This window comes from Macaca nemestrina, chromosome 7 (genome assembly GCF_043159975.1).
Source record: "Macaca nemestrina isolate mMacNem1 chromosome 7, mMacNem.hap1, whole genome shotgun sequence".
Lineage (NCBI taxonomy): Eukaryota > Metazoa > Chordata > Mammalia > Primates > Cercopithecidae > Macaca > Macaca nemestrina.
The window spans coordinates 40,698,335-40,711,786 of NC_092131.1; the positions used below are offsets into that span (position 1 = coordinate 40,698,335).

Consider the following 13,452-nt stretch of genomic DNA (forward strand, 5'->3'; position numbering starts at 1 on the left):
ATAAAAGGTGTTTTAATCATCTTTTAGTAGTTGTCTCAACACGGTACTTTATGCTCAACAATTAACATGAGATTGAAATAACTTATTAGTTAACTGCTAAAGAAATTGATGAACAATCAACCGATTTGGCATATAGCAGCCTTGTTTGTACCTTACTTGAAATACAAGCAGTATTCTGGGGGATAATTAATTCATTTTTAGGAGTTTTTGAGATGAAGAACATGCCCAACGAATAAGAAACTTCAACTGGCAGCTGAGGCAGCTACAAGACAAAACTACATTGAAACAAGGATTACATGGGTTATCAGTCTTTATAATTGATCCCATTTAAAAAAAAAAAAAAAAAAAAGAATTGGACCGGATGCAGTGGCTCACGCCTGTAATCCCAGCACTTTGGGAGGCCAAGGCAGATGGATCACCTGAGGTCGGGAGTTCGAGACTAGCCTGGCCAACATGGTGAAACTCCGTCTCTACTAAGAAAAACACAAAAATTAGCCAGGCATGGTGGCGGGCGCCTGTAATCCCAGCTACTCAGAAGGCTGAGGCAGGAGAATCGCTTGAACCCAGGAGGCAGAGGCAGCAGTGAGCTGAGATCACACTATTGCACTCTAGCATGGGTGACAGAGCGAGACTCCATCTCGGGGGGGGGAAAAAAAAAGAATTGGGGTTAACGATACAAGAATTACAAGGATTCATTTAGAGAAAATGGTAGTATCTGTTGCCAAAAACTTTTGAGAGTCATACTGTACAGCAAAAAGATAACAGTAAGCAGGGAGATAAGAAAACTGAACTTTCAATCCTCTAGTGTTATGATTTAAGACCAGTCATTTTCTCTTTGACTCTCAGATTCACTTGGAAGCTTTATTTATAGGATTGACTGTTCTGAGTTTCACATGAGCTAATGTATACTTACATTGATTACCAGTATTAACTTGATTTTCCTATTTTAAAAATCTTTCAACATATTTTAGAAAATAAAAATATTTTACCAGATAACTCTGGCTTTTCATTGAGCTATTTCTCAGGCATACATAGGCAGGTTGTTTACATATGTGTAAACCCACACATTAAATCTAATTAACCTTTTTTCACTCAAGAGCAATAATATTTACAATAATAAACCTACAACCTCCTTGAGTTGGGCATCACTTAAGTAAACAGGTTGGTTAGAGCACAATGCCAACTAAGCAAAAGCCAGGTTTTCAGATAATATTCCTAATACCAGCCAATCCTTTCTCAAACATCTTCGGTCATAATGCAAACAGGGACAGAAGACAAAATGCTTCATACAAACTCAACTAGGCTATCAGGAAAACCCCTAGTCCAACAATCAGGAAAATGGATGCCAGTTACATGAGTCAATTATTAAAACTACATTTGCACAAAATTTTTGGTAGATTTTTCTGTCTTTCATCCAAAGTTTGTCTTCTGTGATCTACACGTAAGTACCTTATTTACCATTAGATTGCCTTCTTTTTCATTAACATGACAGCTATTTGATTTATGTTAGGCAATTCTTAATTTATGTTAGGCACTGATTACATGCAAATGCAAATTCAGCTTTTTAAATGTTTTCCTTACAAGTAAGCAGAAAAACTGTGTAGGAGTTACTACAGTGCTATGTTTAACTTTAAAAATCCAGGAGTGTACATATTTTCAGAAAATTAAAACTCTCAACCCTCTCTATAATAATTACTGGATATTAAAAATCAAATTTAATATTAAATGATATGTTTTTAACTTATATATATATAAATTATGATCTGAAATTTAAAACTCAGCTTAAAAGCTCTACATCTGTGTCCATACTCACTACCCTATGAGGGAAAATTAGAAGTCATGCAAGAGAGACCGGGCCAGATCATTCAAGGTCAAAATTCTCATGCTTGTACAATTTATTATCATACTTGTATATCTGGATCCAATTTTTGCTCTCAGAAAAATTTCTATAACCTGGTAGTAATCTGCTTTAAATTTGATTTTGGTTATCTCCCCAGGAATGTTCAGTCTCCTGGGAGAGAAAGCAAAGAAAATAAATGATTATTTTTCCTCAAACTCCTCAACAGATTCTAAATTTGTTAGAGAGAGGGGTCATGTCTTACTTTTACAGCTCCAGTGCTTAGCCTAATACATATCATAAGAAATGTCCAATAAACATCTGTTCAACTCAACTTGGAATGTCACAGACAATGAACTATAAAACTTGGTCTGTGGTAAAGGTGATAGGAAACACTAAAAACATCAGGATACATTTCTTTGAGCTGGATTTCAAAGGGTAACTAAAAATTAGCCAGACAGCAGAAAGGTCTATTCCATGCAGACAGGCTCACATGACCAATAGGAAGGAAGAGTATGACAGAATGGCACTTTATGAAAACACAAGAGAATACGATAAAGCTGGATGGGACAATGGGAGCATGCTGTACATGAATAATGAAAAAACTGGAAAGGCAAGCAGGAAACCATACTGAGAAGAGTTTTAGATTTTTACCCTGAAAATAGTAACAATAATTAAAAGATTTTAAGCAGGGGATGACATGATCACATTCATTTTTATAGAAATATCACTCCTATTGGATACAGACACAAAAAATCCTTAAAAAAAAAAAATCAATGAATCCAGGAGCTGGTTTTTTGAAAAGATCAACAAAATTGATAGAACACTAGCAAGACTAATAAAGAAGAAAAGAGAGAAGAATCAAATAGATGTAATAAAAAATGATAAAGGGGATATCACTATCGATCCCACAGAAATACAAACTACTATTAGAGAATACTATAAACACCTCTACACAAATAAACTAGAACATCTAGAAGAAATGGATACATTCCTGGACACATACATCCTCCCAAGACTAAACCAGGAAGAACTTGAATCCCTGAATAGACCAATAACAGGCTCTGAAACTGAGGAAATAATTAATAGCCTACCAACCAAAAAAAGTCCAGGACCAGACGAATTCACAGCCGAATTCTACCAGAGGTATAAACAGGAGCTGGTACCATTCCTTGTGAAACTATTCCAAGCAACAGAAAAAGAGGGAATCCTCCCTAACTCATTTTATGAGGCCAGTATCATCCTGATACCAAAGCCTGGCAGAGACACAACAAAAAAAGAGAATTTTAGGCCAATATCCCTGATGAATATCAATGCAAAAATCCTCAATAAAATACTAGCAAACTGAATCCAGCAGCACATCAAAAAGCTTATCCACCACGATCAAGTGGGCTTCATCCCTGGAATGTAAGGGTGGTTCAACATATGCAAGTCAATAAACATAATCCATCATATAAACAGAACCAAAGACAAAAACCACAATTATCTCACTAGATGCAGAAAAGGACTTCGACAAAATTCAACAGCCCTTCATGCTAAAAACTCTCAATAAACTAGGTATTGATGGGACGTATCTCAAAATAATAAGAGCTATTTGTTACAAATCCACAGTCAATATCATACTGAATGGGCAAAAACTGGAAGCATTCCCTTTGAAAACTGGCACAAGACAGGGATGCCCTCTCTCAACACTCCTATTCAACACGGTGTTGGAAGTTCTGGCCAGGGCAATCAGACAGGAGAAAGAAATAAAGGGTATTCAATTAGGAAAAGAAGTCAAATTGTCCCTGTTTGCAGATGACATGATTGTATATTTAGAAAACCCCATCGTCTCAGCCCAAAATCTCCTTAAGCCGATAAGCAACTTCAGCAAAGTCTCAGGATACAAAATCAATGTGCAAAAATCACAAGCATTCCCATACACCAATAACAGACAGAGAGCCAAATCATGAGTGAACTCCCATTCACAATTGCTTCAAAGAGAATAAAATATCTAAGAATCCAACTTACAAGGGATGTGAAGGACCTCTTCAAGGAGAACTACAAACCACTGCTCCACAAAATAAAAGAGGACACAAACAAATGGAAGAACATTCCATGCTCATGGCTAGGAAGAATCAATATTGTGAAAATGGCCATACTGTCCAAGGTAATTTATAGATGCAATGCCATCCCCATCAAGCTACCAATGACTTTCTTCACAGAATTGGAAAAAATTACTTTAAAGTTCATATAGAACCAAAAAAGAGCCGGCACTGCCAAGACAATCCTAAGCCAAAAGAACAAAGCTGGAGGCATCACGCTACCTGACTTCAAACTATACTACAAGGCTACAGTAACCAAAACAGCATGGTACTGGTACCAAAACAGAGACATAGACCAATGGAACAGAACAGAGCCCTCAGAAATAATACCACACATCTACAACCATCTGATCTTTGACAAACCTGACAAAAACAAGAAATGGGGAAAGGATGCCCTATTTAATAAATAGTGCTGGGAAAACTGGCTAGTCATATGTAGAAAGCTGAAACTGATCCCTTCCTTATACCTTATACAAAAATTAATTCAAGATGGATAAAAGACTTAAATGTTAGACCTAAAACCATAAAAACTGTAGAAGAAAACCTAGGCAATACCATTCAGAACATAGACAGGGGAAAGACTTCATGACTAAAACACAAAAAGCAATGGCAACAAAAGCCAAAATTGACAAATGGGATCTAATTAAACTAAAGAGCTTCTGCACAGCAAAAAAAAAACTACCATCAGAGTGAACAGGCAACCTACAGAATGGGAGAAAATTTTTACAATCTATCCATCTGACAAAGGGCTAACATCCAGAATCTACAAAGAATTTAAACAAATTTACAAGAAAAAATCAAACAACCCCATCAAAAAGTGAGCAAAGGATATGAACAGACACTTCTCAAAAGAAGACATTCATGCAGCCAACAGACACATGAAAAAATGCTCATCATCACTGGCCATCAGAGAAATGCAAATCAAAACCACAATGAGATACCATCTCACACCAGTTAGAATGGTGACCATTAAAAAGTCAGGAAACAACAGGTGCTGGATAGGATGTGGAGAAATAGGAACACTTTTACACTGTTGGTGGGACTGTAAACTAGTTCAGCCATTGTGGAAGACCGTGTGGCGATTCCTCAAGGATCTAAAACTAGAAATACCATCTGACCCAGTCATCCCATTACTGGGTATATACCCAAAGGATTATAAATCATGCTGCTATAAAGACACATGCACATGTATGTTGATTGCAGCACTACTCACAATAGCAAAGACTTGGAACCAACCCAAATGTCCATCAATGATAGACTGGATTAAGAAAATGTGGCACATATACACCATGGAATACTATGCAGCCATAAAAAAAAGATGAGTTCATGTCCTTTGTAGGCACATGGATGAAGCTGGAAATCATCATTCTGAGCAAACCATCACAAGGACAGAAAACCAAATACTGCATGTTCTCACTCATAGGTGGGAAGTGAACAATGAGAACACATGGACGCAGGGTGGGGAACATCACACACTGGGGCCTGTCGTGGGGTAGGGGAAGCGGGGAGCGGGGAGGGATAGCATTAGGAGATATACCTAATGTAAATGACGAATTAATGGGTGCAGCACACCAACATGGCACATGTATACATATGTAACAAACCTGCATGTTGTGCACACGTACCCTAGAACTTAAACTATAACAAACAAAAAAAAGAAATATCACTCCTATTGAAGCGTAGAGGGCTGACTGAAGTGTGGCAATGAGAACAGACTGAAAGCACCTATTAGAAATGGGGTCCTCAACTAGGACAGTGAGAATGAAGAAGTTGTATTAAAGAAATATGAAGGTTACAGGCCAGGCATGGTGGCTCATGCCTGTAATTCCAGCATTTGAGGAGGCTGAGGCTGTGGATCACTTGAGAATAGCAGTTTGAGACCAGCCTGGGGGAAACATGGTAAAATCCCATCTCTACAAAATCATGCAAAAAAATTAAAAAATTATCCAGGCATAGTGGCTTGTGCCTGTAGTCCCAGCTACTCGGGAGGCTGAGGCATGAGAATCACTTGAACCTGTGAGGCAGAGGTTGCAGTGAGCCAAGGTTATGCCACTGCACTCCAGCCTGGGAGACAGAGCAAGACTCTGACTCAAAAAAAAAAAAAAAAAAAAGCAATATGTAGGTTACAGAATCAGTAGAACTTAGTGTCTATTTCAAATAGGAGGACAAAAAGTGAATAAAAGAGATAAAGGAGGAGGAGAAGGAAGTCGTAGGAGTAGGAATAGTAGTAGTAGTAGTAGTAACAACTACAACTACAGCTAACATTTACTGAGCACTTCTTTATGTGCCAGCCAATACTGCAAGTACTTCACATAGTATTCACTCATTTATTCCTCATTACAACTCCAGAAGTAGATCCAAATATGCCCATTTTCTAGATGAAAAATGAGGTTGGAAGTAGGCCTTAAGGACAAGATGGAGAAATAAGAAAGGGGCCATATGAACCAAAGGTGTGAAGATGAAAGGTGTGAAGGGAAAGTACAAATAAGGCTAGTTGAACTAAAAGAGTCAAGAGAGAAGTGGAAGATATGACTAGAAAGTTTGATTGGGTCCATCTTATGAAAGGTCTTAAATATAAATCCTTAATTCTGTAGAATAAGAGAATCATCAAAGATTTCAAAAAGAGGAGTGATATGTACACAAATTTAATTATTTACCCCTGGCTAGATACTATGGTTGAGACAAGATCTTTGACCATTATTCTTTTTTTTTTTTTTTTTTTTTTTTGAGACAGAGTCTCACTCTGTCATCCAGGCTAGAGTGCAATGGCATGATCTGAGCTCACTGCAACCTCCACCTCCCAGGTTCAAACGATTCTCCTCCCTCAGCCTTCTGAGTAGCTGAGATTTCAGGTGCCCACCACCATGCCCAGCTAATTTTTGTATTTTTAGTAGAGATGGGGCTTCACCATGTTGGCCAGGCTGGTCTCAACCTCCCGACCTCGTGATCCGCCAGCCTCGGCCTCCCAAAGTGCTGGAATTACAGGCGTGAGCCACCGCACCTGGCTGACTATTATTCTATTTATCTATCAGAATTTCCCATAAGAATCCAGAAATACCTCCAAAATTAAACTCATATTTCCCTTTAATCTCCTCCTATTCTCTTTAATCCTCTCCCTGTTTTCAATTCTAACTAATGTTACTATATCCATCCAGTCACCCAAGACAGCATGTTTAAGAGAACAGCCTCCAGAATCAGACTGCCTAGGATCTAATCTTTGCCTACTCTTAAGTCTAAGCTCAAATACATTGTCCTCTGGAATCCTATAATCCCTGTCACATTCTTGATGAAGCTGGACTACTGCTATTTATATCTCTGCCTTTCTATCTCATCAGACTAGAAGCACCTTGAAGTCAGGAACCAGGCTGACCCATCTCTGGATCCATAACATTGCCCAGCAGAAGGCCAAACAACAGAAGGCTTCAGAATACGAACCTAGGCAATGTAACTCCAGAACCATCACTCTTAACCACTATCCCTGGCTTAGTAGGTAGATGACAAGGAAACTAAGTATGATGGAGAATACAGGAGAATCAGATAGAAGTAAAGTCAAGGGAAATTGGCCGGGATCTGTCTTGTTCACCTCTATAGCCATGATACCTGGTAAGTGGTTCGCTTAATTAAGTATATGAGCAAACCACTCCTCTGTTCAGAACTTCTGATGGCTTTCACACTACCTAGAGAATAAAGTCCAAACTCGCAAAATGAATCCAAGATTTCTAGCTCTATCTTTTACTACTCACCTGCATGAGCCTTCTGATTTACCTTCCTCATTTGTGTCTATCCCATCTTTCTGGCCAAATGACTAGTGAACTACTTTTCCATTGATTTCTACCTTCAAGACCTCCCTCAAGTCCCTAAATCTACAAGAAATCTTTCCAGACTACCTTGTTAAATAATTACTTCACCATTTAACACTCCAAAAACTCTATAATGCTCACAAGTTAATTTAATGAAGGCAAGGAAAGATCCTAAAGTTCTTTCAGAATTAAAGAAACATTATACGGTATCCTGTAGTTTTAGCATCAAGTTTATAATTTTTAAGCAGGCACTCTACTAATACTATAGCTCATACATGTAGTCTATACACATTATAAAAGTGAAAAAGTCCTCCCAGTCCAAAGCAATTGCACTCATCCTCTCTTAAAACAAACAAACAAACAAACAAACAAAAAAAAACCGGCCTTTGACAATTCAGAAGCTGGTAAATGACTGAACTAGAGCATTACCTCATTGTGTGTAAATAACAGGCCATCTTATGAAGACAGCAGAGTTACCAGTTACTGGCCCTAATTCTTTTCTTCTCAACTTTCCAATTATAAGTTTAAAAAAAAAAGAAATAGAAAGAAAGCTTCAAAAGACTACATTTCAAATTCTCATCAGAATCCCTGTTCCCTAATTCTAGGAAAATGAACACAAATACAAAAATCTGTACATTGTACACAAAGCAAGAAAAATTTTCAGGCTGGCATGCCAAAGATGTTTCAATTATAACCTCAAACTAGTAAGGGAGAAAGCGTTTTAGTTGCGGGAGAAGGGGGCAAAGGGAAGCTAAATAAGCTTCAAAACAAGTGCAAATGATTGAGACTAGAGGGACTGAAATAGTCTAAAGGGTACAGTCCCACTGAAAAGGGTACCAACAAATAGAACCATCTGTTTAAGAGCTGAGAATCAAGACAGGTCAGCAGAAATCCAATTTCCTATATTATCAGTATCTTAATTTTTAGGCAGAGGAAAATGGAAGAGATATACTTCATACGCATAAACATGTTCAGTCTATACTAGTGTCCAGAACTCTAGAATTTTTTGAATTCATCCTTCCCCTCTTTCTCCAGCAAGTAATGCCCTTTGACCAGCAGCTGGGAAGTCTCATTTTAAGTGATCAGCATTCCTCTGACATTCTAAGAAGTTAAACTATTTGTTTCCATAGAAACAGCTTTGTCAGCTAACACAGGATTCAAGCCAAGAAAAGTGAAAAGAACTTACATTATGCAAACTGGAAAAACCTTTTCTACTGTCCTTTTAGTTTCTCTTCTCTGGTTTTTCACAAAACTCAGGCTTTCTTATTCTATGAAAAAGAAAAATGAGACAATTGATCAAATGTAAATGTCTGCAGTGTTTTTGAGGGGGTAAAGGAGAAAGAGAAAGACTAATTCAATATGATAACCAATTCTGTCTGCAGATAGCTAGGATTTCTCAGTAAGAAATCATAAAAATGCACCACAACCCCTGTATCTAATGGATATCAATTTAAAAATCTATGTTGTTGCATATTAGTGCCCTTAGGAATATCAAATGGAAACTTTCCAATAACACATTGGAAACAGTCTGGCAATTCCTCAAAAGGCTAAACATAGAGTTACCATATCAGCAATTCTACTCCTATGTATAAACCAACAGAAATAAAAACATACATCTACATACACACACACACACAAAAAACTTGTACAAAAATATTCATAGCAGCAGTATTTATAATAGCAAAAAAGTAGAAAAAAACCCAAATGTTCAACTGATGAATTTATTAAAAGTGGTATAATCCTACGTGAAACATTACTGGAAAATAAAAATGAAGTAGTGATACATGCTACAACATAGATTAACCCTGCAAACAGGATTTAAAGGAGCCAGCATCAAAGAACCTCATACTGTATGATTCTATTTATGAAATATCCAGAAGAGGCAAATATAGAGAGACAAAAAGTAGATCGGCGGTTGCCTAAAACTGGGGGTGAATGGGTGGGATAATTATGGCCAAGGCATGCAGGTTTCTCTTGGGGGATGATGCAAATTAACTGCGCTGATGGTTGTACAACTCTAAATATACTAAAATCCATTGAATTTGCACACTTGGATGTGTCAGAGGCATTTCAACCAGAGCAACTCCATCTTGAATAGGGGCTGGGTAACCTACTGGGCTGCATTCCCAGGAGGTTAGGCATTCTAAGTCACAGGATGAGACAGGAGGTCAACACAAAGTCAGGTCACAAAGGCCCTGCTGACAAAACAGGTTGGGGTAAAGAAGCCAGGCAAATCCCACCAAAACCAAGATAGCGATGAAAGTGACCTCCGGTAGTGCTCACTGCTCATTATATGCTAATTATAATGCGTTAGCATGGTAAAAGACGCTCCTGCCAGTGCCATGACAGTTTACAAATGCCACCGCAATGTGAGGAAGTTACCCTACATGATCTAAAAAGGGGAGGAATCCTCAGTTCCACGAATTGCTTACCCCCTTCCCAGAAAACTCATGAATCCACCCCTCGCTCAGCATATAATCAAGAAGTAACATGTCGGTGTTCTGCCTATGGAGTAGCCATTTTTTCATTCCTTTACTGTCTTAATAAACTTGCTTTCACTTTACTCTATGGACTTGCCCCAAATTCTTTCTCATGCAAGATTCAAGAACCCTCTCTGGGATCTGGATCGGGAACCCTTTCTGGTAACAGATGAATTGTATAGTATGAGAGTTCTATCTCAATAATGCTGTTTTAAAAATACACAATGAAATAACACTACAAACAAGAAAATGGCTAAAATTAAAAAGTGGTAATATTAAGCACTGGAGAGAATGTGAAGGAAGGGGAACCCCTATACAATGCTGATGAGAATGTAAAATTGTAGAGTCTCGCAGTTTCTTAAAAAGTTAAACATATAGTTTCCATATAACTGAGACATTCCACACAAGAGAAAGAAATAAACATATTTTTATTTGTAAAAATCACGAAGAAAGATTTGTAATAAGTATGCATAGGAGCAATATTAATAATAGTCTAAAACCATACACTATCTTTCAGCTGGGAATAGATAAACAAAAAATGGAATACAATGGATAAAATGAAATAAAATGGATAAACAAAAAATACAATAAGAAAGGACAAATTACTGACATATCCAACAACACGGACAGTCTCAAAAACACAATGCCAGACACAAGAGTATGAGTCCATTTGTGCAAAATTTCTAGAAAATGCAAAACTAGTGCTACTACAAAAAGCAGTTTGGTGGTTTCCTGGAGATGGAAGCAGATGCTGACTGAAAAAGGCAAGGAGGAAATTTTTTCATGTGCTAAAAACATCCTAATATTAGATTTCAGTGATAGTCTGCATGACTATATAAATTTACTAAAACTGTCCCCATAAACCCTAAATCTTATAAAATATAAATTATACCTCAATAAACCCACTTTGAAAATTCATTAAATTGAACACTTAAAATTACTGAATTTTACTGGGCACAGTGGCTCATGCCTGTAATCCCGGCACTTTGGGAGGCCAAGGTGGGTGGATTACCTGAGATCAGCAGTTCGAGACCAGCCCGGCCAACATGGTGAAACCCCATCTCTACTAATACAAAAATTAGCCAGGCGTGGTGGTGCATGCCTGTAATCCCAGCTACTTGGGAGGGTGAGGCAGGAGAATCGCTTGATTGCGCCATTGCACTCCAGCCTGGGCAACAAGAGTGAAATTCCATCTCAAAAAAAAAAAAAAAAATTACTGAATTTTAATTGAAGTTATACCTATTCAGCTGGTTTTAAAAGAAACACAAAACCTCAAATTATACACTTAAAATGACATCTTGCTGCATGTAAATTATATCTCAAAGAAACCAAATTTATTTTTATGTATTTATTTATTTGTTTGAGACAGGGTCTTGCTCTGTGAACCAGGCTGGAGTGCAGTGGCATGATCTTGGCTCACTGCAACCTCTGCCTCCCCAGGTTCAAGTGATCCTCCCGCTTCACCCTCCTGAGTAGGTGGGTACAGGAATGGGCCACCACGCCTGGCTAATTTTGTATTTTTAGTAGAGACAGGGTTTCACCATGTTGGTCAGGCTGGTCTTGAACTCCTAGGCTCAAGTGATCTGTCCACCTCGGCCTCCCAAAATGCTGGGATTATAGGCATGAGCCACTGTGCCTGGCTAAGAAACGAAGTTTTTTAAAAAGATAACTGTATATTCCAAAAACAAGTCATATACTGACATCACATAAAAGACTACTTGGTAACTGTTTAACTCCTTGTATGAATTTAAGTTTCCAACAATGAACGACCTATCTTTACAGAAGAAACTTAGCTATATCCAAAACTAAGTAAATACAAGTCAAAACTGAAATATTTCAGCTGGGCGAGGTGACTCACGCCTGTAATCCCAACACTTTGGGAGGCCGAGGCATGTGGATGGATCACTTGAGGTCAGCAGTTTGAGACCAGCCTGGCCAACATGGTGAAACCCTGTCTCTACTAAAAATACAAAAATTAGCCAGACATGGTGGGAGACACCTGTAATCCCAGCTACTCGGGAGGCTGAGGCATGAGAATTGCCTGAACCCAGGAGGCAGAGGCTGCAGTGAGCTGAGATCATGCCACTGCACTTCAGCCTGGGCAACATATTGAGACTCCTTCTCAACAAAAGTTGAAATATTTGAGTTACTCATGCAGTGGATTAGCTCTGAAATTATTATTCAGTAAAAAAGGCACAACTTAAACAAAAATAAAGTCCCCAAGATCTAACTGAAAAACGAGTTCCCACATTACAGAACTAAAAAGACTTTTAAATAAATATATATTTCTTTAATTTTAAACATATATTCAAAATAAACTGAACTTGTTTAAGTCAATGGGCACAATACAAAAGAAGTTTTTACACCAGGGATGGCGGCTTACACTTGTAATCCCAACACTTTGGGAAGCAGAGACAGGAGTATCACTGAGACCAGGAGTTTGAGACCAGCGTTGGCAACATAGTGAGACCTTGTCTCTACAAAAAAATAAATAATATTTTTACAGATTTAAAAACAAAAAGTTGTTGGTTTTTTTTTTGGTTTTTTTTTGAGATGGAGTCTCGCTCTGTCGCCCATGCTGGAGTGCAGTGGTGTGATCTTGGCTCACTGCAACCTCTGCCTCCCGGGTTCAAGCGATTCTCCTTCGTCAGCCTCCCAAGTAGCTGGGACTACAGACGCGTGCCACCATGCCTGGCTAATTTTGTGTATTTTCAGTAGACATGGGGTTTCACCGTGTTAGCCAGGACAGTCTCGATCTCCTGACCTCATGGTCTGCCTGCCTCGGCTTCCCAAAGTGCTGGGATTACAGGCATGAGCCACTGCAGCCGGCCAAAAAACAAAGTTTTTTAATGGACAGATAAAATCCTTTAAATTACAAGACCAAGTGCAAATATCCTGGTTTTACTTTTTTCTTTTCTTTTTTTTTTGAGATAGAATCTCACTCTGTAACCCAGGCTGGAGTGCAGTGGTGCAATTTTGGCTCACCCCAATCGCCACCTCCCGGGTTCAAGTGATTCTCATGCCTCAGCCTCCAGAGCAGCTGGGATTACAGGTGCGTGTCACTGCACCTGGTTAATTTTTGTATTTTTAGTTGAGACAGTTTTACCATGTTGGCCAGACTGGTCTTGAACTTATGACCTCAGGTGATCCGCCTGCCTTGGCCTCCCAAAGTGCTGGGATTACAGGCATGAGCCACTGCACTGGCCTTTTTATTTTTCTTTTAAATAGAGATAGGGTCTTGCTCTGTTGTC

The 13,452-nt window shown here is 38.5% G+C and overlaps 1 protein-coding gene across 3 annotated transcripts in view; it reads right to left on the reverse strand.

The window, feature by feature from the left end:
- PALS1 (protein associated with LIN7 1, MAGUK p55 family member) overlaps positions 1–13,452 on the reverse strand; it is a 92,911-nt gene that overhangs the window by 53,992 nt on the left and 25,467 nt on the right. For 2 of the 3 annotated variants that reach the window (XM_011726376.2, XM_011726374.2), the window contains exon 2: positions 8,908–8,989. The exons of the other annotated variant lie outside the window; for it this stretch is intronic. The gene's annotated coding sequence lies outside the window, so the exon portion shown is untranslated. The remainder of the gene's footprint in view (positions 1–8,907; positions 8,990–13,452) is intronic. 3 annotated transcript variants of the gene reach the window in all.